The 24,050-nt window shown below is 39.5% G+C and overlaps 1 protein-coding gene across 5 annotated transcripts in view; it reads left to right on the top strand.

Annotated features, from left to right (window-relative positions):
* The window catches only part of STOX2 (storkhead box 2), a 316,380-nt gene that overhangs the window by 161,665 nt on the left and 130,665 nt on the right, over positions 1–24,050 (top strand). The window lies entirely within an intron of this gene.

Genomic DNA, 24,050 nt, shown 5'->3' with positions numbered 1-24,050 from the left:
GTGTGTGTGTGTGTGTGTGTGTGTGTGTGTGTGTGTGTGTGTGTGTGTGGCAGCAGTCGTGCTGGATTGATGAGAAAAGCAGGGGGGCATATTGGAATCTATTATATATGTATGTATATATATATACACACACACACTCATATATATATACGAACATATATTATGAATAAAGCAGAAAAAAATTAGCACATATCCACCATTTTGTACCATTGCAGGATTCCCAGCAAGACCGGCTCAATATGGGGTTTAAAAGCTATTACTCAACTAAAATTAATAAGAGGAAATATCTGGGTTTTTAGCTAAGTTAAATAAAGTGTCTGGAAACCCTTGGTGCCAGCGTCCCCCTTGCTCTTGCTGAATCAGGGTTCAATTCATATTGCCCACAATCCCAGTTTTCCCTCTCTCTGTTATGCCCAATTATCTTAGTGGGTCTTCCTGAATGTTCTTTTCTTGCTGGGGGGGGGGAAGGTTCCATCTCTGTAATTGCAGATGCTATTAGCCCATGGAATGCTGTTACTGCATATGGTTCAGCTACATGTTTGTTTATATTACAGAAAACCATGTTGGGGCTCATTAAAAATATTCTATAGTGTGATTGTGTGTGATATTAAATCTCAGTGCGCTCATGTGGGTATTCAGCATACATTGCTTTGAATTAAACTGTGTGGAAATAATGGAGGCTCTAGCATGTATTTGCACGTCAGGCAGTAAGGACAAATAGTGTTAAAAAAAAAAGTGAAGGCTTCAGAAAGGAAGCCTTGCTTTTAAATGCAGTGGTTATTTTTTTTTAAGTGTTTCTGAAGATGTTCTCCTTCTGAAATATGACTGAATGGCCCTGGCCTGAGATTTGAGGACACTGTGATGGAATACTTGTGAAAATGCTGAAGGGGGAAAATCCTAGAAGCCTTTTGTTGTTTTGCTTGGTTGTTGTGACCACCCTGGTTTATAGAGAGATATCAGGTATCAGGGGTTTTTTTTCCTCCCCCCCATCTGGGAAGAATGTATTTTCTTCTAAGGGCTGTTTTATCTGGGGAGGGACACTTTCTTTTTCTAAAATAAAATGAACGCAATTCATCTTTCCAAACCTAAGTCTTTCCTGGGGTTTATTGAGTTAAATTTGTAGTTAGCAGTCACAGTCTAGTTGTACTATCTCCTAAAAATAAAAGCAAGTCCTTTTAGCTAGAATCACTTTCGCATGCTTTTAAACTGTCTTGCCAACATGCTGCTATTAACACAGTAAACTACTATTTCTCCATTGAAAACCTGCCGACATGAGGATATTGGCAAGGAGGCTGCCTTGACTGTAACCACTTCCATGAAAAGCCAGAATTTTGAAAGAAAATACAAGCATGAGCCATCCCTTTGCATTGAGAAGATAATTTTATGATTGGTATACTCTTCTCGTTCTGAATTGTGGCAACAGATTTTGAAACATATCGAAATATAAATCCAACCTCATAAAGAAGCTCTTCCACAAACATTCATCATCTGTGGCTGTTTTCTAGAGATTTTTCTCTATTGCAACAAGTCAGGTATTTTCTTCATATATTGGCAGCCCAACTCTTTCCCCCTTTTCTTTCATGTGTCAAGCTCTTAGTAGTATCTGTAGCCATATTTCCCCCCCTTAACAAACCTCAAAGTCCTTCTGTTGTTTTTAAACTTATTCCTATGGAACCCTCTTTTGTTCATATTCATTTGTTAGGAAGAGATTCCTTCAGAATGATCGTAGTAAGGAGTGTTTGCTTGCTTTATAAAAGAAGTACCTAACATTATATGTTCTATATGCTACAGTGTGTTTTAAAGGATGAGGGAGGCTACTTTTTTGGCTTTCTCCTGGTGACAAGTGAGCCATATGAAGTGAAGACAAGGAATGGGATTCATATTTAATATTTGATGAATGATGATGAGGAAATAACCCATGTGGAATGGGAAGAGGTGAATAGGCTCTTTTTTATTATATTTGTGGCCTAGTAATTAAATAAAAAGCAGGTGTTAATGTAGTATGAGAGATTAAAAATTAATGGGTCTACAGTGAGAGTCAGTGTATCCCCTCTGTGCAAGGGCTTTTTTCTCTTAGAGATTCTTCATTTCTTTTCCAAATGTTAGTTCTGGGAGGAACAGATAGTGTATTTAAATAGTTTGGGACTGTTTGAAGGACTCTTTCTCCCTTTCAGGAAACCTATACGAAGTCTTCTTGTGTAAAAGTTACAGGGACTAAGAATGCAAATACATTCTTTGCCACATAAAATGAAATACAGAAGAAAACAGCTTGGAAACATGTGAAGGTTTTTCATATTTCTTTATTCTCTGTGTTTATTAATTTGTCATCACTTTTTTATATTAAATGCTACATTGTTGAGAAAAAAGTTTTTTAATGGACAGATTCAATTTTGTGGAAAAGATTGGACAGACTCTTCAGTGGTATACAAAAACAGCCCCTCCCCCCCAAAGCCTCCCTTAAAATTATACAAAATGATGGTTTCTAGAAAATGACTGAAAGAATTTCTTAAAATTGTGGCATGTTTTTGGTCATTGTATCCCCAGTGCTCAACACATAGTGGGTGTGTAAGAAATGTTCATGAGTTGATTGTTTTAGGCGATAGTAGCTCCCTAGAGACTTCGGGAAGAGTATAGTAGTAGTAATAAAGCTAGAGTGTATGATATACAAGGACTTTGTACAGAGAGTACATGATAAATGCTAATTTAATTTGATTTTTATTTGATAGTGTATCTGTGAACTTGATCCTATTTATTAAAACAAAAAATTTTGGACTAGCTACTTAAAATAGCTTTATAATGAGACCATGCTATTTAAAGCAACCTTTTCCTCTCTAACAAATAATTACTACTTTGAAAAGTGATTTATGGCAAACAGCCTTGATGTTTAGCATCGGGGTTTTTTTAATACCTTCAGGATAAGCTACCTTTAAGCTTGACAACTTAGAACAGGCATATATAAACCTGAAGGAAGCCCACAGAAGGACAGTTAGGCAGAGAATTCTGAAACTTTGAATCTCGGACATAATGTCCTAACTTGCTGATTAATCTTTCAGCTCATACTACCAGATCTTAAATGATCCAGAGTATTCACAGGCCTCCTAGCAACGGGTAAGTTCACAGGCTATGTGATGAGTTCATTGTTCATCTTGAATATTAATTTCCCAGTGGAGAAGTTAGTGTAGGGGGTAGCTTTCTTTTTGTTGCAATTGAGAACTAAAAGGGGATACATGTGACCAACTGAAAAAGACAGGGAGTTTTACCAAATGCATGTTACATCCCCAGATTATGAATAAAAGTACAAATTGCTGTTTTCTGGTGGAGGATAATTATGCTAGAGGAAAAACGAAAAAAAATCTTAAAAAATTATCAAGTATAGTGCTCCCTATAGGAATACTTGAAAGTGAATACCCAGAATTGGTATAAATTCTCATTAATCTGAATGTTTTAGATTTTCATAAATTCTTGTTAATCGGAAGATTTTAGATTGTCATGAGTATTTGTTATTTCATTTAATTTGTTGGTTTTATTGGAATATAGTTGGGTGAAATTGTTTTTAATTACATTGTTCATTTGTTGTGAATTCTTCTTTGTTGATAGTGGTCATTTAGATATTCTCCTTCCTTTGAGGTTGGAAGGAGAAAAAAAAAATGCTTGCTAACTGAAAAAATTTCATATATATATATGTGTGTGTGTATACATATATGTGAAAACAAATGTTAAGCAACTGCATTGAAATGCTCTGTATATTGTGAGTGCTATTTAATCAATTTGAAGAGTTTTTCTTGGTTCTAAAAGAGAGGTGGTGCTTAGTTTTCTTCTCCACCCCATAAAAGATACTTGCTTTAGATTTTTCTTGCTTTTTCTTGGTAATGATGATTTTTACCTCATGTATATTTCACTGACATCATTAATGCCATTAAGTTTTGAGTTATTTAATTAGGATTATAAGCTCCCTGAAGGCAGAGACTGTGCATGATTTAAACTTTGTGTTCACTTAGCAATCTTCAGCATGTAGGAGGTGCCCAGTGAAAATATTTGTTGCCTGACTGGATGACATTATTATACTTCTTGGTGGATCCAGTAAACCACGTGCATTCCAAGTTACCCATGGATTCTCCAGCATTGCAATTGTGGTACATTCTAGTTTTAGTTCCTGGAAGAACTTGAATTTTTTTATTTGTTTCTAAAGCACAAAAGTGACTTTTAGATACATGTTGTAGATTTGAAAGATTTCCTGTTTTTCAACACAAAGCACATGGTAGAATCTTCAAAAAGGCAAAATCAGTTTTGTTAGCTACTTTTAAGTGATTCTAACAGTGTGAGGGGAAAGCCGGCTTTCTACTCACCATCTTTATTAGTTTTACTAGTTGACAGTTTGTGGAAACTAATTTGTGTACATAATATATTGCACATTCAAATTCTTTAGGTTCTGTTTCATTTTAAGAGATGTGATACTTTTATGGGAGCAGACTGTATGTGGGAGTAGACGATGGGAGCTTTAGGTCTGAATCCTGGGCCAACCACAAACCAGTTTTATCACTGACAAATAACATGGCCCTTTATACTTCTATGGCTATAAAATGAGATTTTCAGTACCAACCTATAGTTTGTTCAGTAGTTTTTTTGATGTGGCTACATATGTACTGGTGAGGTCTGAAAGGATAACCGTATTCCAAATGCACATTGATGTGAAAGTATTAAAAAGTATTTTGGGATGTTGAATTCTTTTCTTCTTTAACTTTCCCTTGAATATTTGAGACTTATACTCTATAAATATGGATAATTTCCACATGCTCTGGGGTCCTATTTTCCTCAAACATGATGCTAAATGCACATATTTTGGGGTTTACATGAGTGCCAGCAACAATGAGGAAATACCAATTTGAAACCTGGCAAGTTATAAGAGATATGCAGGTGTTTTTTTCTGTTTGTTTGTTTTTTTTTTTTTTTTGGTTAGGCAACGGGTTTAAGTGACTTGCCCAGGGTCACACAGCTAGTAAGTGTTGAGTGTCTGAGGCCGGATTTGAACTCAGGTCCTCCTGACTCCAGGGCCGGTGCTCTATCCACTGCACCACCTAGTTGCCCGAGATATGCAGTTTTAATGAATAGTGGTCTGTCACCTTCTTTTGTCAACTTTGTAGAGAGCCTTCTCTGTCTCAGTGGTTATGCTTCCTGGATATAAACTAGATTTAAATAACATGTATTAGCCCCATCAACTCAACAAGTGAGAGTAAGGAATATTGAATTTGGTGGTGAAAGATTTTTCCCCCTTATTGATTGTTGAAATTGGTGAGTTGACATTGTTTAAAAATTTTGTACTGCCTTTTGGCAAAGTTTTGGAAGGGTAATGGAGCTAGAGTTTCATGAAGAAGAAATACCAATATATTGTATAAAATCTTTCCATCTTTTATCTGTCCAGTCTTAGAACAATTTTGGTGGTAAATTTGCCTGTACTCTTGGAGAATGTGCCCTAGGACTTGAAATTGACCTTGGGTTAGATTTGGATGTCCAGAAAAGAGGGGTGAGGATTCAAGATTGCTTGAGTGCCTGGGAGTGAAGCCATGATTGGAATGTTTTGTATGAGTATCAATAAGACAAACCTGACTATATGGAGCAATGAGTATTGAAAGAGAAAATTGCATTGCTGGGGTAGGAGATATAATGAAGAGTCTTGAAAACTAAGCAGAAGAGTTCAGAGTTGGTGGCAGCAAGGAGAGGTAGTTTCTGAGGGACTAAGAAGCTATCACTGTAGGCAGTGTGATGGACTAAGGTCCTAGCAATGAAAGTGGAGACTATGGGGAACAGCTGAGAGATATTGTGTAGAAACAGTAAATCATCTGAAGGAAGAAGAAATTAATATGCATTTATTAAGTATTTACTATGTGCTAACAACTGTGCTCATGGTGGGGAAGGGTGTTGAGGAAAGACAAGTGAAATAGACTGTTGTCAAGGAGCATTCCCCCCCCCCCCAGGGACTGGAAACAATAAATAGGCCTTGGTGCTCAATTGGTTATAAAGGGAGAAGAAAGATTTTAATACTTTAAGGTCTCTAAGGTACTAGAGAAAATAGTAGTGGTATTGATGGAGATCAGGAAGTTGGTAAAAGGAATCAAGTGTAGAAGAAAGGGGATAAGTTCAGTATTTTTTATTGATTTAAGCAGAGATAGATGTAGGTAGTTGGGAGTAAGGGGTTGGTGTTTGTGTAAGAGGTTAAGATTGGAGGTTTTTGGCCCAGGATAAAGAAAATGATGCCTGCAGAGGTGGAATAACATCCCCAAAGTACACAGGTAGTGAGTGGTGGAGCTTGTGATGCCAAACTGAGTTGTTTGACTCCAAAGTGAGTTGCTAGAGCGAGTCACTGGGAAGAAAAGCAGAAGGCTTCTGACAAAAGACTACTTATAGTTATAGGTCAAGAGGGGGTAGTACCACCAGCAAAGGAAACAGAAAAAGTATATGAGGAAAACCAGGAAAGAAAGTAGTAGGAAAATCAAGGAAACTGAGAATGTGAAGGAAAAATGTGCTCATCAAGATTATTTCTGTGGAGAGAAAAAATGAAAATTTCAACAGAAAGCAAAGAAGTAAATGAACACGGAGAAAAAGGATGACAAGGGGCTGATCCCCCATCCAATTCCAGTATTCTGAGTAGATCCAGACAGAGTCTGTCATTTATATATGCTGAACTTGCGTTCTGTGTCTCTAGATGGCTTTTACTTCTCCATATCTATTATTTCTTGTATCTTGGCTCAAGGTTGGTCAAACATAGGATCTTCCATGGTGGGACTGGCAGTGGTATGGGAGATAAAGAAGGCAAAGCCAGGTTCTGCTTTTCTTTAAGATGGTTTAATTTTTTTTAAATTATGAGTGATCATCAGCAAACATGAATATTTAAGTACATAAAGAATAAAAAAAGACTGTGAAACTGGGAACTTTTATGTACAATTTGATTTCTTTCAAATACATTTTTAATTTAGCATAATAGTAACAAATTGCCTCATGTGTGCTACTTTCTGAATTTTTTCTTCTGTTTACATTTAAAATGTTTTATTAGGGATTTTTTTTTGCATCCCACTAACTCCCCTCTCCCAGTATCTTCCACCAGAAGTTGTAATAAATATAGTTAAGCAAAACAATTTAGCATATTAGTTATATCTGAAAAAAGTATATCTCCTGTACCTCTAGTCCATCATCTTTGTTCCAAGCAAAACAAACTTGAACTATGACTGATTCTAAAGGGGGAAATAAAAGGAGAGAAGATTTTTTTAAAAAATCTCTTAATTTGGGCTTTGGGGAAGAGTGGAAGGGCAGAGGAGTAGTATAGGCCACTCCAAGTATAGCTTACTAGTACTGATCTCATTTTCTTTTGTTTACTTTCTTTTTTTCTTTCTAAAGAATGGGTTGTGGGGTGGGCCAAAGAGAAGAAACATAATTGGATATGATGGAGGGGAAAAACAGCTACCAATCCTAACTGTGAATGGGATGAACTCACTCATGAAACAAAGGAGGGTGGCAGAGTGAATTAGAAAGCAGAATCCAAGAATATTGTTTACAAGAAACACACTTGACACATAAAGAATTACCCAAAGTTAAAATGAGGGGCTGGAGTAAGACTCTGTGCCTCAGATGAATCCAAAAAAGCAAAAGTGTTAGTCATGATCTCAAACAAAGCAACAGTAAAAATAGTTATGGCTATGCCCACTTCAATAAGTAATGTTGGATTTCTCACCTTTTCCTCTATACCTAACTCCTTTTCCCAACCCCCCCTTTAAAAAAAAAGACCACTTTCCCCTAGTATCCTAGAAGCTACTTTCTCTGCTTTCCCTGCAGCCTGACTCCCCTCTTACCCCCCACCCCTCAGTACTTTTTCAAATAAGTCCTAGCATTGATCTTATCAACCTCCTCCATATCCTGCTCACACTCCAGCTTCTGGCTGCTGGGAGATGCTCCCAATAGCCTGAGCTTAGATTGTCCTTGAAATACCAGTGACTTTTACTTTCCTTCTCTTGTGTACAAAGGCTCCCTGTTAGCACCTCGGTGTGACTTTCTTTCCTTGTGGCATCTAAGGAAAAAAAGAGAAGTGAAAGAAACAGGAGGAAGCCCTTTCTTCCTTAGCCATTTCCCCTTTGTCTTTTATTGGTGATTACCCTTTGAGCACTCACAGGTGCTCTTTGTGAGACTCTTCTGTTCCGCATTGTGCCTGGGCAGGAAAGAAACCCTGTCTAGAAAGCAACAGGTAGTGACAGTGGAAAGAGAAGTGGCCAGGACCACAGAGGAAAAGGAAGGGGAGGGTCCTGCAGCGCTAACCATAACCAAGAAATGTTCCCAGGGCTCTACTTTGGCAGGAAGTCCAGCCCCCACAGGACCCTTATTCTAGAGTCCTGTAGTCCCTCAGACCTTTCAGCCCCCACCTAGTGCTACTAGGGCCATGACAGTAACCTGGGGTAGTAACCTCTGTTCCTGGGAGGTTGGAGAAGACGGAGCGTCATGGATCCCTGGGGATAGGGATGGTAAGATGTGTTTTTAACATCTCAGATGGAAAATTGAGAATGAGTTCTATCACAGAATTAAATGTTTTATGTATGGTGGTAAGATTCTAGAATACTCTGATGGTCAAAAATTTAAAACTGAAAGGGACCTTAAAGGTTCCATCCAACCCCCTTATTTTTCAGATGAAGAAACTGAGATTCAGAGGGACCTTGCCCAAATGATTTGTCCAAGGTTACGTAGGTTAGTAAGTGGCAGAGCCAAGGTTTGAACCTGGTCCTTGGAGTTCAGATCCAGTGATCATTTTGCTACAGTTTCTCTCCTCATGGAGTTCGGTACTTTAGATAGAATTAAGGCCCTGAAGAATTTAATCTATGTGGTTATCCCTTCTACCTATGCAAATCTCATCTTCACTAGGACTTAGTAAGATGATCTTCATGTCTTGCTGTAGAAAGAAAATAGTCATAACCTGGTAGCTCCCCCATTGCCAAGGAGCCTTTTTGAATTTAACCAAGTTGATTCTCAAACCCAGTTACTTACCCTTTAGGTATATAATGAGTTAGAAAAGCATTTATGGGCTGGCCTAAGGACCTAACCACCATTTAATTCTTTGGGAAAATGAGTCTGGAGTTCTAAACTACTGACTTGGGAGGCAGTGCGCCATAATGGAAAGTGATCTGGAGGAGAGAGTCACAGGACATGGGTTTGAACACCAGCTCTGTTGCTTATTGGCCACGTGACCTTATGTAAGGCAGTTCCCCTCTCGGGGTCTCAGTCTCCTCACCTTACTCTATGATTTTGTAACTTAAAAAGGAGCTTTTTGTAAATTGGGAATTGTATAAATCAATTGGTGAGTTAGGGACCCACATTACATATATTAAAATGGCGCATATTATAAAGGAGATTTAGCTTTGAAAAAAAAAGTTTTTTAAAAGAGCCAAAAATTTTCCCCCATGTCCAAAATGAAACAAGTATATACTCACAAATACATGAACATCAGCTCTAGTGACCTTTATTTTGGCCTCAACTTCAGCCACACTCTGAATGAATGAAAAATGTATTAAAAGACTTATTTTAGAAAGGTGGGTGGCACAGCAGATAAAGCCCTGGAACTGGAGTCAGGGAAGTCTAAGTTCAAATCCAACCTCAGGTACTTCCTAGCTGTATGATCCTGGGCAAATCATTTGATCACTGTTTGCCTCAGTTTCTTCATCTGTTCCATGGGGATAATAATAACACCCACCTCCCAGGGCTGTTATGGGGATCAAACAAGATATACAAACCTTAGAAGTGCTCTATAAATGCCAGTTATTATTATTATTTTTATTATTATTATTACTTGCTTACTATGTGCCAGCCATTAATAAGCCCTGAGAATGAAAATACAAGCAAGCAAGACAGTCCCTGCCCTTGAGAAGCTTCCATTCTAAAATGGGAAGACAATAAATAATGGGGAGCTGTTGTTGGAAGGGGAGGGGGAATGTGAGTGTTAGAGTTCCTGCCACGGTGGCATGATTTGGAAATGGCCAGAACATGTCAGAGTGGCCTGTTCTTCACAAGAAAGGGTGAAAATTCACCTGTTAGAGCGTAGGGTCTCAGGGTTAGGGTTCTGACGACAGGAGGAGGAGTAAGACAAGGAGGGCCAGAATACAAGTCGAAGTGGCCTCATTAGAACTATTTTGCCTCCAAAATCTCAAATTCCCGACTCCTCCCTCTGAATAGAAACTCCTAGCCATTGATTCTTCTTGTTTCCCAAAACTCAACTTGTTTTCCACCCTCACTGTGATCATTTTCCTCCCCCAACTCCCTCAATTTCCTTATCTGTGAAATGAGAGAGTTCGACTGAATTATTTTTAAGGTCTCTTTGAACTCTCAAACTACTGAGTCTTTAAATGCCCCATTCTGCCAGTCCCTCCGTTCCTTCCGCTTTCCAGGAAGTGCTGGAGTCTCTGTCTCATGCTTGTGCCTTACTAGAAGTAAATCAGTCCCGTTATTTCTTCTGAGGCTGCCGTTCCAATTCGCAGCTCTGGTTAACTCCCCAAATCTACTTCTCCCATCACAAGGGAAGTCACAAAACAGCGCTGCGTGGCTTCAGTACAGATTAATACTCTTTCGTCTCAGTGGGGCTGTCTTCACCGACATGCAGTGATTTTCATCAATTTCACAGGCCCTTCTCTTTTTTTTCTTTCCCCTGCAACGATTGTTCCAGACTTTTCCCACGTTCTTCAAGCCCCATCACTCTCACTGATGGCAGATGACCACACCCTATACTTTACTGAGAAGACTGAGGCCATCTGACATCAGTTCCCACAACATCTCACTTACTCAATGTTGTCTTCAACCATCATCTTCTCCTTTCCTTTTTTCTGAGGAAGTATCCTCCTTCTTTTCCAAGCCCTTCCCTAGTTCTACCCTTAGTATTTATTTTTCACTCTCTCTGAGCTCTGTTAAATGGGCTGCCCGAGGAAACACTGGGGTAAGTATTGGAACATGGGTCTGAACAAGAGTCTTTTGATGCCAAATTCAGTGTTCTTGTCACCACACCATGCTTCTACTCATGCTCAACAAATACTTGTTGAGTAAACAAATGTGTGTGTGCGCGCGCGTGCGCTCATTCATCCATTATTGTTGTTGTTTAGTCATTTCAGTCACGCCCAACTCTTAGTGACCCCATTTGGGATTTTCTTGGCCAATGATACTGGAGTGGTTTGCCATTTCCTTGTCTAGCTCATTTTACAGATAGGGTAAGTGAGGCAAACAAGGTGAAGTGACTTGCCCAGGGTCACACAGCTAGTAAGTGTCTGAGGCCAGATTTGAACTCAGGTCTTTCTGACTCCAGACCTGGCGCTGTATCCGCTGCACCACCTAGCTGCCTCTCTATCCGCTACAGACCTATACATAAACATACATACTCACACACATACCCAATACATACCCATACATACGCACTCACACCCACATACCCAAACTTATATAGAAGTACTGCTAAAACCAAAATTAAAAAAGGGAGGTGATGTATTATGGGAATTTAAGAACTAAGACGCACCTTAGAGATCATATAGTCTATTCCTCCTTGGGTTCCATTAAAAAGGCTAGAGGAGATTCTATTAATGGATGTAACAGGTCGAGAAAATGGCTTCTCTGCCCCATTACCTGCTTATGATTTGGAAGCTCTTGTTTTCCTAAAAGTGAAACAGTATTTATAATTCTCTAGTCAGAGGTTCCTGAACTTATGTGACCTATTGCCCCCTTTAAAAATTACTTAGTGCCCCCCTTTCCCCGAACTCTACTTTCTTTAACCCCCCCCCCCCTTTTTTAAAGGCAGTTGGGGTTAAGTGACTTGCCCAGGGTCACACAGCTAGAAAGTGTCAAGTGTTTGGTCTGAGGTTAGATTTGAACTCAGGTCCTCCTGACTCTAGGGCTGGTGCTCTATCCACTGCACCACCTACCAGCCCTTCTTTAACCCTTTAATGGTTTTTTGCAATTTGTGTCACCAAGGCTACTACCGCCCCCCCCCTTACCCCCCTCATCATTCCATTGCCTCCCAGGGGATGGTATCACCCACTTGGGGAACTATCTAGAGTCTACATAGTTAAATGAATATTAATCAGTTGAGAAACTCCACTATTACAAGAGGGGTGAGATATATTTAGGGCCAAGAGAGGTGTTAAGAGTTAAAAGAAAGTAGCAACACAAAAGAATGGGCCAACTATGTAAATAATGTATATTTTAAACATCTGTCATATGCCTATTGAGTTAAAAAACTATGGCTTAGCTCATACATGAAGACAAAAATATCCATTTATCTTTCTACACTAATACACAGTGGCCCTCAGGGCCAAGTTTTCCCTTTTTGAAGATAAAAGACAAATGTTTTGGCAGATCCTCAGGGTGCGTTAGTTGTGTTAAGGTTTCCTCCAAGCCCTAGCTTGAGATGGTCCCAGTTTGATGGGGATACCACTTCTGGCTTTGTCTTTTTTCTCCTTGATTCCTGTCTGGTTGGTTCCCCTAAGGATTATGACAGCCCATTTACTACTCTTTGGATAGTTTTACTTCCCCCAAATTTGTTTTTAGAGTTTAATCCAGTTTCACTTTGTAATCTTCTCATTGCTAGATAAAATTAAATCATTCCATAGAAAATGTAGTTTTGCATGAGGGTTAGCTGTCATACCAAAATTAAGCAAATGCCATGTAGGCCAGACTTGAGTAAGTGTGATTTATTTAGACCAATGTTGGTCTCACAAAATAATAGCTAATCTTTTTTTTGTGTGTGGCTTTTTAACAGTTTTTTTCAGATGCTTTTACATCCACTGCCTTATTTGATCCTCAGAGCAGCCATCTGAAAGGCAAGACAGCTGTTGTCCTCAGTTTTTGTTTTTTGCTTTAACAAAAGAAAACTGGAGTCTGGAGAGGCAAATGACTTGTCCACAGTCACCAGGTAGAAAAAGCAGGGCAGGACCAGAATCACCAGTTTAGGGTTGGATGAGATTGTAGAGGCTGCTGGGTTCAACCTGTCATTTTCCAGATGAGAAATCTGAGACCCAGAGGCGCCAGGGGAAGTGCTAGGGGACTGAAGGGGTAGAAACTGATGGTGGTGGGATTTGAAACTAGGTTCTCTGGCTGAAAATTCAATGCTCCACCAATCAGAGCTCAAGTCTAATGTCCTATGGGTTGGGTGTGTCATTGTGGGAAAGGGAAGGGTGTGAGGTTAATGGATGCTTTTGAGGTGTGTGTGTGTGTGTGTGTGTGTGTGAGGGAGAGAGAGAGAGAGAGAGAGAGAGAGAGAGAGAGGGACAGAGAAACAGAGAGACAGAGACAGAGAGACATATACTGACAAAGACAGAGATAATGACCCTATCTAGGGTCCAGGTGGCCAAAACAATACCTAATTCCCACTTAGATGATGGGCAGTGTTCCCTCCATCCCTTAAATTTGATATTGATGGGAACAGCTAGGTGGCCCAGTGGATAGAGCACTAGGCATTGAGTCAGAGGACCTTAAACACTTAACTAGCTGTGTGATCCTGGGCAAGTCACTTAACCTCTGGCCTCAGTTTCTCCCTATGTAAAATGGGGATAAGCATAGCACCTGTCTCTTAAGGCTATTGTGAGGTCAAATGAGGTAATATTTGTAAAGTGCTTAGCACATTGCCTGGCACATAGTTCAGTGTTACATAAATGTTAGCTTTTGTAGGCACTATATCAAGGTTAGCAATGGTGGTGGTGATGGTGGTGATGATGGTGATGATGATGGTGATGATGGTGATGATGGTGATGATGGTAGTGGTCCTCAAGGGATGTTGGCCAGCATTTCTGTTCTTTTTTTTTTTTTGACCAGGAATTAGAGTCTCTCTCTACCCTCTAACCTGGACATTGGCCTGTCATATTTTTTTTCAATCCAGCAGTGTTTTTAAGAGCAGGTGGAGTTTGGCAGCACAGCTTGGAGCTTTGGGATGGCAGCAGGAGTAGTGGGATGTGAAAGGGTTTTCCCTCCTCTGCACTTTAAAAGCTGAACACTGCCTCCTCTCACCTCACTTTCCAAATAGATGTTGTAAGAGTGGCTTGCTAGCATTTGGGAACTAAAATCTCTGATCCCTGCTTCCTGGGTTAACTTTTACCTTCTTTTTTTTCATTCTTCTTTTGGAATTTTCCCCTTCTCTCAAAAAAGACACACAGATACATGCACACACATGCACACAAAACACATATGCACACACATACATACACGTGCGCACATGTATACACTCACCTGTATTTTCATTATCCCTGTCTTGAAAGAAGAGATTAAGACAATACATCAAGAAAATGCAGTTTCTAAGAGGTAGAGGTTGTTTTTAATGTATATCTGATTGAAGTTTGTTCTTTGAATTCGGCAGTAATACCACAAATTAAAGTTTTGTGTGTTTCAGGATATTTTGCAAAGAACTAAATTGTTGTCTTTTCATACGTTGTATATATAGTATATGCCATTTAATTTAAGAAATAGGACTATTTGAAGTAACATGTTTGGTAGACAGACAATTTAGAGTAGACATAACAGATACTATTTTAAAAGGTAGCAGTAGGGATTGACCCTGTAGTTTCATTTATTTAGGGAACTCCTGAATGAGAAAACATTCTCTACTAATGCAGATTGGCACCTTCTCTTCAGTCTTACTACCGAGAGTAGAGTAGTTTGCCCAGGATCACAGAGACAGGACCTTTCAGAAACGGCACTTAAACTCAGGTCTCCAAGGAAGAGACAGTAGTCGATCTGCTGCTGTATCTATTTTAGAAGTTTTAAAATAGCATAATAAGTCAGATTTTTGCCACATAATACAAATAAGATGTCATATGCTATTTAGAAACTTTTCAAAGTTTCTAGAATAGTAGTGTAGGTTTTCATCTTCCATTCTCTTGCAGGTTCCCTTAAAAGACCAGAGATTTCAACCATTTATTTCTTCCTTGACTAATAATATCATCTGCCGTCTCTTTTCATACTCTTTGTAGCCTTAGTAATACCTATATTTATTTTTCGAACCAACATATTAATGCTATTTAGATAACCAAAAGAATTTGGATCACTAGCATGCCATGGTCTCTATACATACCCAGTTTCTTTGTATTTCACCGGTTCACGGAATTTCTATAACGGAGATGTAAGTAACTGTCTCGCTATTAATAACCAGCATATTTTAGTATGTTATATTATTTATGGAATCTTTTGATCCTTGAAACATGTTGCTAGGAGCAAGATGGTGGTTTGGTGGACCTCTGGGTAAAGCTTTCTGCAGGATAAGGAAGAGAGCCTGGGAAATTTTAAAGCAAAATTGAAGAAAGTAAGACCACTGAAAGCAAATGTAAAAAATACCCTAGGTAATTTGGATTTTTCACATATAATGTGATTTTATATTAGAGGAGAATGATTTCTAAGTTAGTTTCACACAGAATCTCTTGTTGATATTATGAAGAAAACAAGGATTCCATGGGACTCAGTTTAGGAAATACTGTTATGGGGTGTGGTGGTGGTTGTTCAGTCATTCAGTTGTGTCTGACTCTTTGTGATCCTATGGACTAGAGCACACCAGTGCTGTCCATGGAGTTTTATTGGCAAAGACACTGGCCTGGTTTGCCATTTCCTTCTCTAGTACTGTTGTAGAGTACTAAGCAGCTATCTTAACCCTATTTCTCACCTGCCATATTTGTCCACATAATACACACTTTTAGTTTATGTTTTTCCTTATAAAAGGATAAAATCAGGTGGGTAAATTACAGTACTAGTAGGATGAATTTTAGGTTTGAGGGCAGTTCATGTAATATTAGAATAAATGCAGTCAGAGGCCCAGTTCCATCTTCTCCATCACCCCCAAATATCTGTGATGACTTGGTAAGAGCATCTGAGGGGGTGAGAAATGTGTCTAAGCATGCCTCCTTTGAGTTGATAGTCATTAGCACCTCTGCAATTACTCTTACCAAGCCTTTATAGTAGCAGTTGGTATCCACATATTAGCCTGGCATTTATGAAGAGAAAGAAAAGTTATATATTATTACTCAAAATTGAGAAAATGGACAAGACCAAGTTTAAAAAAAAAACATTACATGCTATGTTTTTAGAAGTACATTTTGTAGAATGTATAAGAATAGTGCAACAGTCAGCACAGAAAACGATTTTTTTTATGAGTCAGTTGGGGTTAAGTGACTTGCCCAGAGTTGCACAGCTAGTGAGTGTTATGTGTCTGAGGTCAGATTTGAATATAGGCCCTCCTGACTCTGGGGCTGGTGCTCTATGTGCTTCGCCACCTAGCTACTCCAAGAAAACGATTTTTAAGAAGAACAAAAGCAAATTAAGACTGAGGTTAATTAGGTAACATTAGTAAAGTGGACCCTTTTGGGCTTCTCTGCTCTTCCTATAAAGGACTCCTTGGGGGAGAAATCTTGGAAGCAACTCCCAAACCTCAGTTGTTAGTTCTTTAAGTGTTTTATTGAAAGAGCTGCTGTACCCACTTATCTTCAGTTACGGCTCTCACATCCTGGTCATTGCATCCCATGAGAAGCACTGTGGTCTAGCACTGTGATAGTCCAACCCCTCAGGTGGAGGTGGAACATCTATTAGCTCTTCCCCATCCTTCTTTGCTGACTTTTTGCTGCCAGCTGTTACCCCTAATCCTCACACTTGGAGTAGATGACCTAGGCTTACTTTTCACTTAGGACAGTTCTCAACCTTTGTGTGTGGCTAGGTGTGGGTATCAGGGACCAACCCCCCCCCCCCCCCAACTGTCCAGTGAAGCCTATGGAACCCTTTTCTGAATGTTTTTAAATGCATAAAATATATTTGTTGGTTTACAAAAGAAACCAATCACACTAAAATATAATAATCAATATATATATGTATTTTTAAAAGTTCATGGATCCCATGTTAAGAACTCATGGCTTAGAAGGTTGTGGCTATGGAAGTGAACTTCCTCAACCTAATTTCTTAAGTCCACTTTCTCTTTTGATTACAGAAAAAGAGGTGTCCCTCTTCTTCCCTAAGGCTAATCCTTCTGCCTCTATCCCTTACACCATTTTCTTCCATCGCTTCCTGGTTCTTTCTCCAACAACCTCCTTCCTTCTCCTCCTCTCCCCTTCACCAGAGCTAGTTTCTCCCTCAACATTTGCTTACCAACATGCTGAGATTTCCTCCCAGAAAAAACCTTTAATTGATCCTTCTGCCTCATTCATCTGATTATGCCATCTCTTTTCTCTCCTTTGTTTAAAAAAGTTATCTGACGGGGTAGTTAGGTGGCACAGTAGGGGGCAGCTAGATGGCGCGGTAGATAGAGCTCCAGCCCTGGATTCAGGAGGACCTGAGTTTAAATCTGGCCTCAGACACATAACACTTACTAGGTGTGTGACCCTGGGCAAGTCACTTAACCCCCATTGCCCAACTGAAAAAACAAAAAAAAAAATTATCTGATGCCTCTATTTCTTTACTGCTCAGACTTTCATTATCACCTTACCATCAGGTCTCTGTCACTGTCACTCAATGGAAACTGTATTTTCAAAGATCAATGACTTCCTAATTGTTGGATTGGAGTAGTTCCAGGAAAATGGGCAAGGATGCTTTCTGTCTCCCCATTAGCACAGAACCTGCTATTGGGGTCAGGGTTCCAATCAGGAGCCCTTAGTAAGGGACCAATGAGAGTCCAGGTCCCTTCCCATAGAATCAAGGTGCACATAACCAGCTCCATATGATGTACTCCAACCACCCCTACTCCAATAATCCTACCTCTCTCCCTCTGCTTTTTGACAGTTGACTACTCTCTCAGAGACCATTCATCATCTTTCCTTGGTCTTCATGCTCTGTCACTTTTTGTCTCTCTCTGTCACTCTACGTGGCTCTTTGTGTGTCTGTGTGCATATCTTTCTGTATCTCTGTTTCTCCTCTCATTCAATACTATGACTTCATCTCTCATCTTAAAGCACATGATTCCGAAATTTATATAATGTGCAACATGCGGCTGCTTTTCCATCGATTTAGAGTTTCTCTAGTACAGTCTCATTTTACAGATGAGGAAACTGAGGAGCAGGGAAACAGTGAATCCTTCATTCAGAACCTTCAAACAAACAACCCCACATTGATAATGTAAGGTCCCTTCCAACCCCTCAGATGACAAGTTCAGTAGCCGATGCAGAAAGTGTCCTTTTCTTAGCCCTTATCATTGTACATGTTCTCCAGGGTTCTGGACTTTGAGCATCTTCTCTTTCCCTTCCCTTGATACAGTCATTGCTCAAGGTTACACAGGTAAGGGGCAGCTAGGTGGCACAGTGGATAGAGCACTGGCCCTGGATTCAGGAGGACCTGAGTTCAAATCCAGCCTCAGACATATAACACTTACTAGCTGTGTGACCTTGGGCAAGTCATTTAACCCCATTGCCTAGCACCCCCCCCCCAAAAGTTACACAGGTAAATTAAGTGACAGGGTCAGAATTTGGACCCAAGTCTTGACTCTTAATCTAGACCTCTACTGTACCACCCCCTAAACCACTTTCTCCTGATTTACCTCTTTCTGTGTGTAGTACTACCATTCATTCTGTTTCTCATGTTCCTGTCCTAACCTTGGTTCTCTCCTTTCATTCTTTCCCTTTTCTTTATTCCCTTATATCTAATTGGGAACTAGGTTCTATTGATTCTTTCTCTAGAAATGTCTCCCCATTTTAGGTACCTTTCTCTTCCTTCCCACTGTCACCACCTTAGTTATAGGCATGTGTATATTATTACATAATCCCATCACTTCTCTGCTTAATAATCTTTGACTCTGCCTTGGCTTATTGATTAAAATACAAACCCCTCTGCTTGACATTAAGAGGTTCACTTTATCATTCCAATTTATCTCCCGTTATTCCCTACCATGAATGCTCTGCCAAAGTCATACCCTATAACATCACTCTAAATAAACACGATATCCTCACACTTCCTTGTCTTGGTGCAGGTTGTTTCTTGTGTTTGGGATGTCTTCCTACTCTTTCTTTTCCTGTTAAGGTCCTGACAAGCTTGAAAGGCTGACTAAAATGTGACTTCCAGGAAGCTATCTTTAATTTTCCTCAGACCCTTCTTCTTTTCCCTCAAGCCCCTTTCAGGTAGTGCCATGAACATGGAGTCAGGAAGACCCGAGTTCAGATTCTCAGACACGTAATAGTTGTGTGACTCTGGGAAAGTCACTTGACTTGTCTCAGCCTCAGTTTCCCCTTCTGTTAAATGAGGATAATAACAGCACCTACATCCCAAGATTGTTGTGAAAATCACATGATATAATATGTAAAGGTGCTTTACAAACTTTTAAGTCCTATGTAATTGCTACCTCTTATTATTATCATTATTATTTTTCAACATACTGATATAGTAATGTGTAACATAACTCTCTGTGTTGGTGTCTTATCCACTTAGATTATAGGCTGAGAAAGGGCAGGGACTCTGCCTTGTTTTAATTACTAATCGATTGAATCAAATAGTATATGAGTTCCTTGAGAGCAGAGACTTTCTCTTTTTTTCTCTCTGCATTCCCATCCTTCAGTAGTCTAGTACTTGGCACCGAGAAAGCACTTACTTAATCAATGCATTTCTGTTCTCCTTTGTTCCTTATAGAGCCCCATCACAGCGCTCTGCACACAAGTGCTGAGGAAATCGCTCTTCTGCTTTTTTGGATTTTGCTTGGGTTTCATTTGCCATGAAGTGGGTGTCACCAATCTGGCTACCTACCACATGAGAATGCCAACAAAGCCTGTTGTTATTTTATTTGCATCTTTTTGATATGTGTTATGTTCCATGCTTTCAATGACACATCCTTAAAAAATGGATTTTTTTAACAGCCATGTATAGATATCTGTGTACTTTACTTTGGATAAGAGAGATATGTTCCTGTTAAGATATTTATGAATCCCATTTATAAATCAAGTCATTTCACTGCTTTGGTATTTTAAAAGCAACTTCTCTGAATCCATTTATAAAGTTAGAAAAAAATACTTTCTCAAAGGAAACCATTGTACCTGATCTAACTGTCTCATAGATTTGAGTTGTTTTGTTGTTGTTGTTGTTTTTTTTGACAGCCAGCTGGTTTGTCACTGGTTTGGCAAATCTTGAGCATTGAGCACCTTATCTTATACTACTTTAAGATTCCCCATAGCAGCTAGCATGATGCTGGGTACCTTGTTGTTCAGTCATGTTCAATGGTAACTCTTCATGACCCATTTGGGGTTTTCTTGGCAAAGGTACTGGAATGGTTTGCCATTTCCTTCTTCGGTTCATTTTACAAATGAGGAAACTGAGGCAAGCAGGGTTAAGTGACTTGCCCCGCGTCACACAGCGAGTGAGTTTCTGAGGCCAGATTTGAACTCAGGTCTTTCTGACTCCAGGCCTAGCGCTCTATCTACTACACTACCCAGCTGTTTTGCTGGGCATGTAGGCTTATAGTAAAAACATGGCAATGGATTTTAAATATGTGATATGCTTAAAGCAGCATACAACTCTGGTTCTGTAGTTTTGTGTTCCAAGCTTGAACTTGTGTTTAGTTTATTAAAAAGAGAAAGAAAATTCTGTGGTTGTGGAAAGGTTAAGTGTCTCAGGCCACTTACAAGGCTCCCATCCATTATATGGGGCAGCTAGTGGTGCAGTGGATAGAATGCTGGGCCTGGAGTCAGGAAGACTTCTCTTGTAGCCTGCCTTGTGGTCCCTGCCTTCAGGGAGTTTGTATTCTACGGTGGTGATACAATATATACACAAATAAATTTTATGAGATTTGAGGATGGAGAAAACAGTAACAATGGGGAGGGATCAGGAAAGGTTTTCCATAGGAGATGGCATCTCAGCTGAGCCTAAAGGAAGTCAAAGCATTTAAATACTGTAGATGAGGAGGGAGGGATTCTAGGTTTGGGGGGGTGTAGGGTGGGGAGGGGGCTTGGTGTTATTCTGTGCATAGGAAAGAAGCTGAAAGATGGAATGCTTAGTTCGGCAAACAGTGTGGTTTAGCTGGAATGTGTTGTGCATCAAGGGAAATAATATCGGGTATCTGGAAAATCAGGTTGGAGCGAGATTGGGAAGCACTTTCCATGCCAGGCTGAGGATGCTGTATTTTATCTCAGAGGTGAATTGAGTAGGAGCCACTGAAGATTTTTAAGCAAGGTCAAACCTGAAGCTAGACCTGCATTCCAAAAATTAATGAGCATGTAGGAGAGAGGTTTTTTTTTAAAGCAAACTGAACAAAAGTGTATGCGAAATGAAAATTGGGGCAGGTTTTCTATTTGTGATCAGAACTGGCAACTTGTAAAGAGCTTTCAATTTTAATCGGAGGGGATAAAATGTTGGCCTTACTGCCCAACAGGAGGTTGACTTTGCTTAATGAAATTCTTTACAATTTCCTCTAATACTTCAGTGGTCAAAGGGGATGAGTTTCGTAACCCATAGCAACAGCAGTAGATAGAATTCTGTTACAAAGTGTAACCTGTTATTTAGTGCTTCTGGGGGTAGGAGAGCTTGTCCAATTTAGCGCCTACACAAACTACTGAGTGTGTGTAAATTTAAAGGAACACAAAGCAAACTTCTATTCTGCAGAACTTTTTAACAAGTGGCAAAACTTTGAAATGCATTGTAGGATTTTTAGCCCGGGTTCACCAAAATGCTTTACATCAGGTGTCACAGTTAAAAATTTTTCTCATTACAAACGCATACCTTTATAGAAAGCTGAATAGCAGACATTAGACGTAGTCTGCTCTGTAGGACTTGCATAATTCTAACAGTGTAAAGGAAAATATTATAGATTGGTTAGCCCTATATTATAAATATGTATATTATAGTGGTTCTGTTTGATTTTTCCCTTTAAAAACAAAGCACCTTAAAATAACAGATTCAGATCAATCTCTGAGGTCAGATTCACTGGGATTTAAGGCTAGATTTTTTTTTAAATCTTAATTTGTCAAGATTTATGGAACTTGCATTTAAAATTTCTTATTGGTGTATTTTGTTTTTCCATTTCATTCATTTCCCAATACCCTCCCTTCCCCCCCCTCCCAACAAGGGGAATTTTCCTTTGTAACAATTAAAAAAGAAAAAAAAATTCACATTTCCTGCCTTTGACAGCATATGCAGTATTCTACTCCACCTTCTCCCTTACCTACCCCTTCCTTTAAATGAAGGGAGAATAGGAAGTTTCTCCACCTTTCTTTGGGGCTAAGCTTGATCATAATAATTACACTGTATTCCATTCAATTTTATTGTTCTTTCTGTTTACATTGTTGTCTCCTTTATTTTTTTCTTAATTCTGCTTACTTTATAATCAGTTCAAATAAATCTTCCTGTTTTTCTTGTAACAGTGACTATTCTGACCTTCACTTCGTAAAAGTAAAGTATGTTACATTTGACCCCAGGCTTGTGGCTCTCTGGTATTCTCAAGGGTGCTTGGAGGTATCTAGACTCTGCCATTGGCTTAAGCCCATGCTGATGGTATCCCTCAATTTTAGTTGTCCCTGCACTACAATTCCATTTTAATCCCTTAACAGATTAGATTTTACAAAGGAATATTTACTTCCAGGTTATGGCAAGAACCAACATTCAAACATTTCCCCCCATTGCAAACCTAGGGGATCCATATCATCTTATGTCTCTTCATCTCTGGGGAAAGGAAAATCAGGTTTGCAGCTTAACTCAGTTCTTGTGTAGCATGGTCTCACCAAAGTCCATGTCCAGAGCACGCCCTAAGCTTATGTGCCAGTATTCCGGCATCTCAGGGATTCCCTTCTGGGCTAATAACATCTAATTTGGAAGCTTGCCTCCAAGGTTGCCATGGCTTGTATCTAGAACGTCAGAAGGACAAACAAAGCAGATCAATACCTCAAGCCCATTCCTTGGGACCACAGGACCTAAAGTGGAGGAGGTAACCTTTCTCCCATTCTGGCTAGTTCATGGCACCTGTGCTGTGGTTGAGCAGGACTTTACCCTTTGGACACAGTTGGAAAAGAGAAAGAGAATGTCATAGTCTGTAGTTATAAAGTTGCAGAATGTTCTGTCTATGCACCCAATGGAAAGGGCCGCTTCCACCCGTGCGGTAGGGGAATGCAGAATGTCTTCTTCCAGAAGCAGGTTGCTAGTGTCCCCTTTGGGGGGGGGGGCTCCACCTTAGGTGATTGGGACATGTGTAAAAGCCTTGTTACATTCTGAATTCTGCATATTTGTCATTTCTCACGGTATGGTTATGTTCCACTAAATTCATATGCCATAACTTGTTTGATCGTCATTCCCTTGGTTGATGGGCAACCATTTTGTATCCAGTTCATTGCTACCACAAAAAGGGTAGTGTTTCCATTATGAAGCATTCTATCCAACTACCTCTTTCCTAGTCTTATTACCGAATAATGTTGCATGAGCAAACTGCTTGTTGAAAAACAAAGTGGCCAGCAGCGTGAGGTGAAATACATTTTCGTAACTCTGCATTTGTCTTGTGGGAAGAGTTTGTGTTTGTTTAATTTAGTTTGTTCCTGACACTTAGAGAAGACCAGTATACCTCAGAGGACTAGTTTATTCATGATGAGATCGATCCACGTTTTTTCTTGTTCTTAGGTATTCGTTTTAAGAAGTGTGAGTTTTCATATCTTTACTGTTAGGATGTTAGTCTGTGCCTCCTTTTTATCAGAAATTAAGCAGATAATTTAAAGCACTTGCCATACAAGTGAGGAAGGAAGGCAACCGTTGTCTCATCCACGTAAACATGGTAGGGTTTATTGTTAGTGAGTTGGTAACTTTGGAGGTCTGTCTACTTCTATTAGTTTCAAAGGTATATGCTTTCATCATTGTGGGTAATCCCTCCAGGGATTATCGGGTACTGGTTGTACCTTAATTTGCCTTTCCTTCCCCGTTATTTGGAAGATGGTTAAATGAATTGATACCTCCCTCCCCAATCACCTAGAAGTATATTCAATTTGAGACATACTGACTGGTCTTTGGGTGACAGCCATTCCTGTTCCTATGTTCAGATGCTTTAAAGCTAAGTGATAAAACTAATCATAATTAACTAATAACTAATCATAATCAATAATTAACATTTATTTGACATTTCCTGCTTT

The sequence above is a fragment of the Vombatus ursinus genome, unplaced genomic scaffold (genome assembly GCF_900497805.2).
Source record: "Vombatus ursinus unplaced genomic scaffold, bare-nosed wombat genome assembly UNPS02014821.1, whole genome shotgun sequence".
Classification (NCBI taxonomy): domain Eukaryota; kingdom Metazoa; phylum Chordata; class Mammalia; order Diprotodontia; family Vombatidae; genus Vombatus; species Vombatus ursinus.
This window is presented reverse-complemented; position numbering and strand designations above follow the sequence as displayed.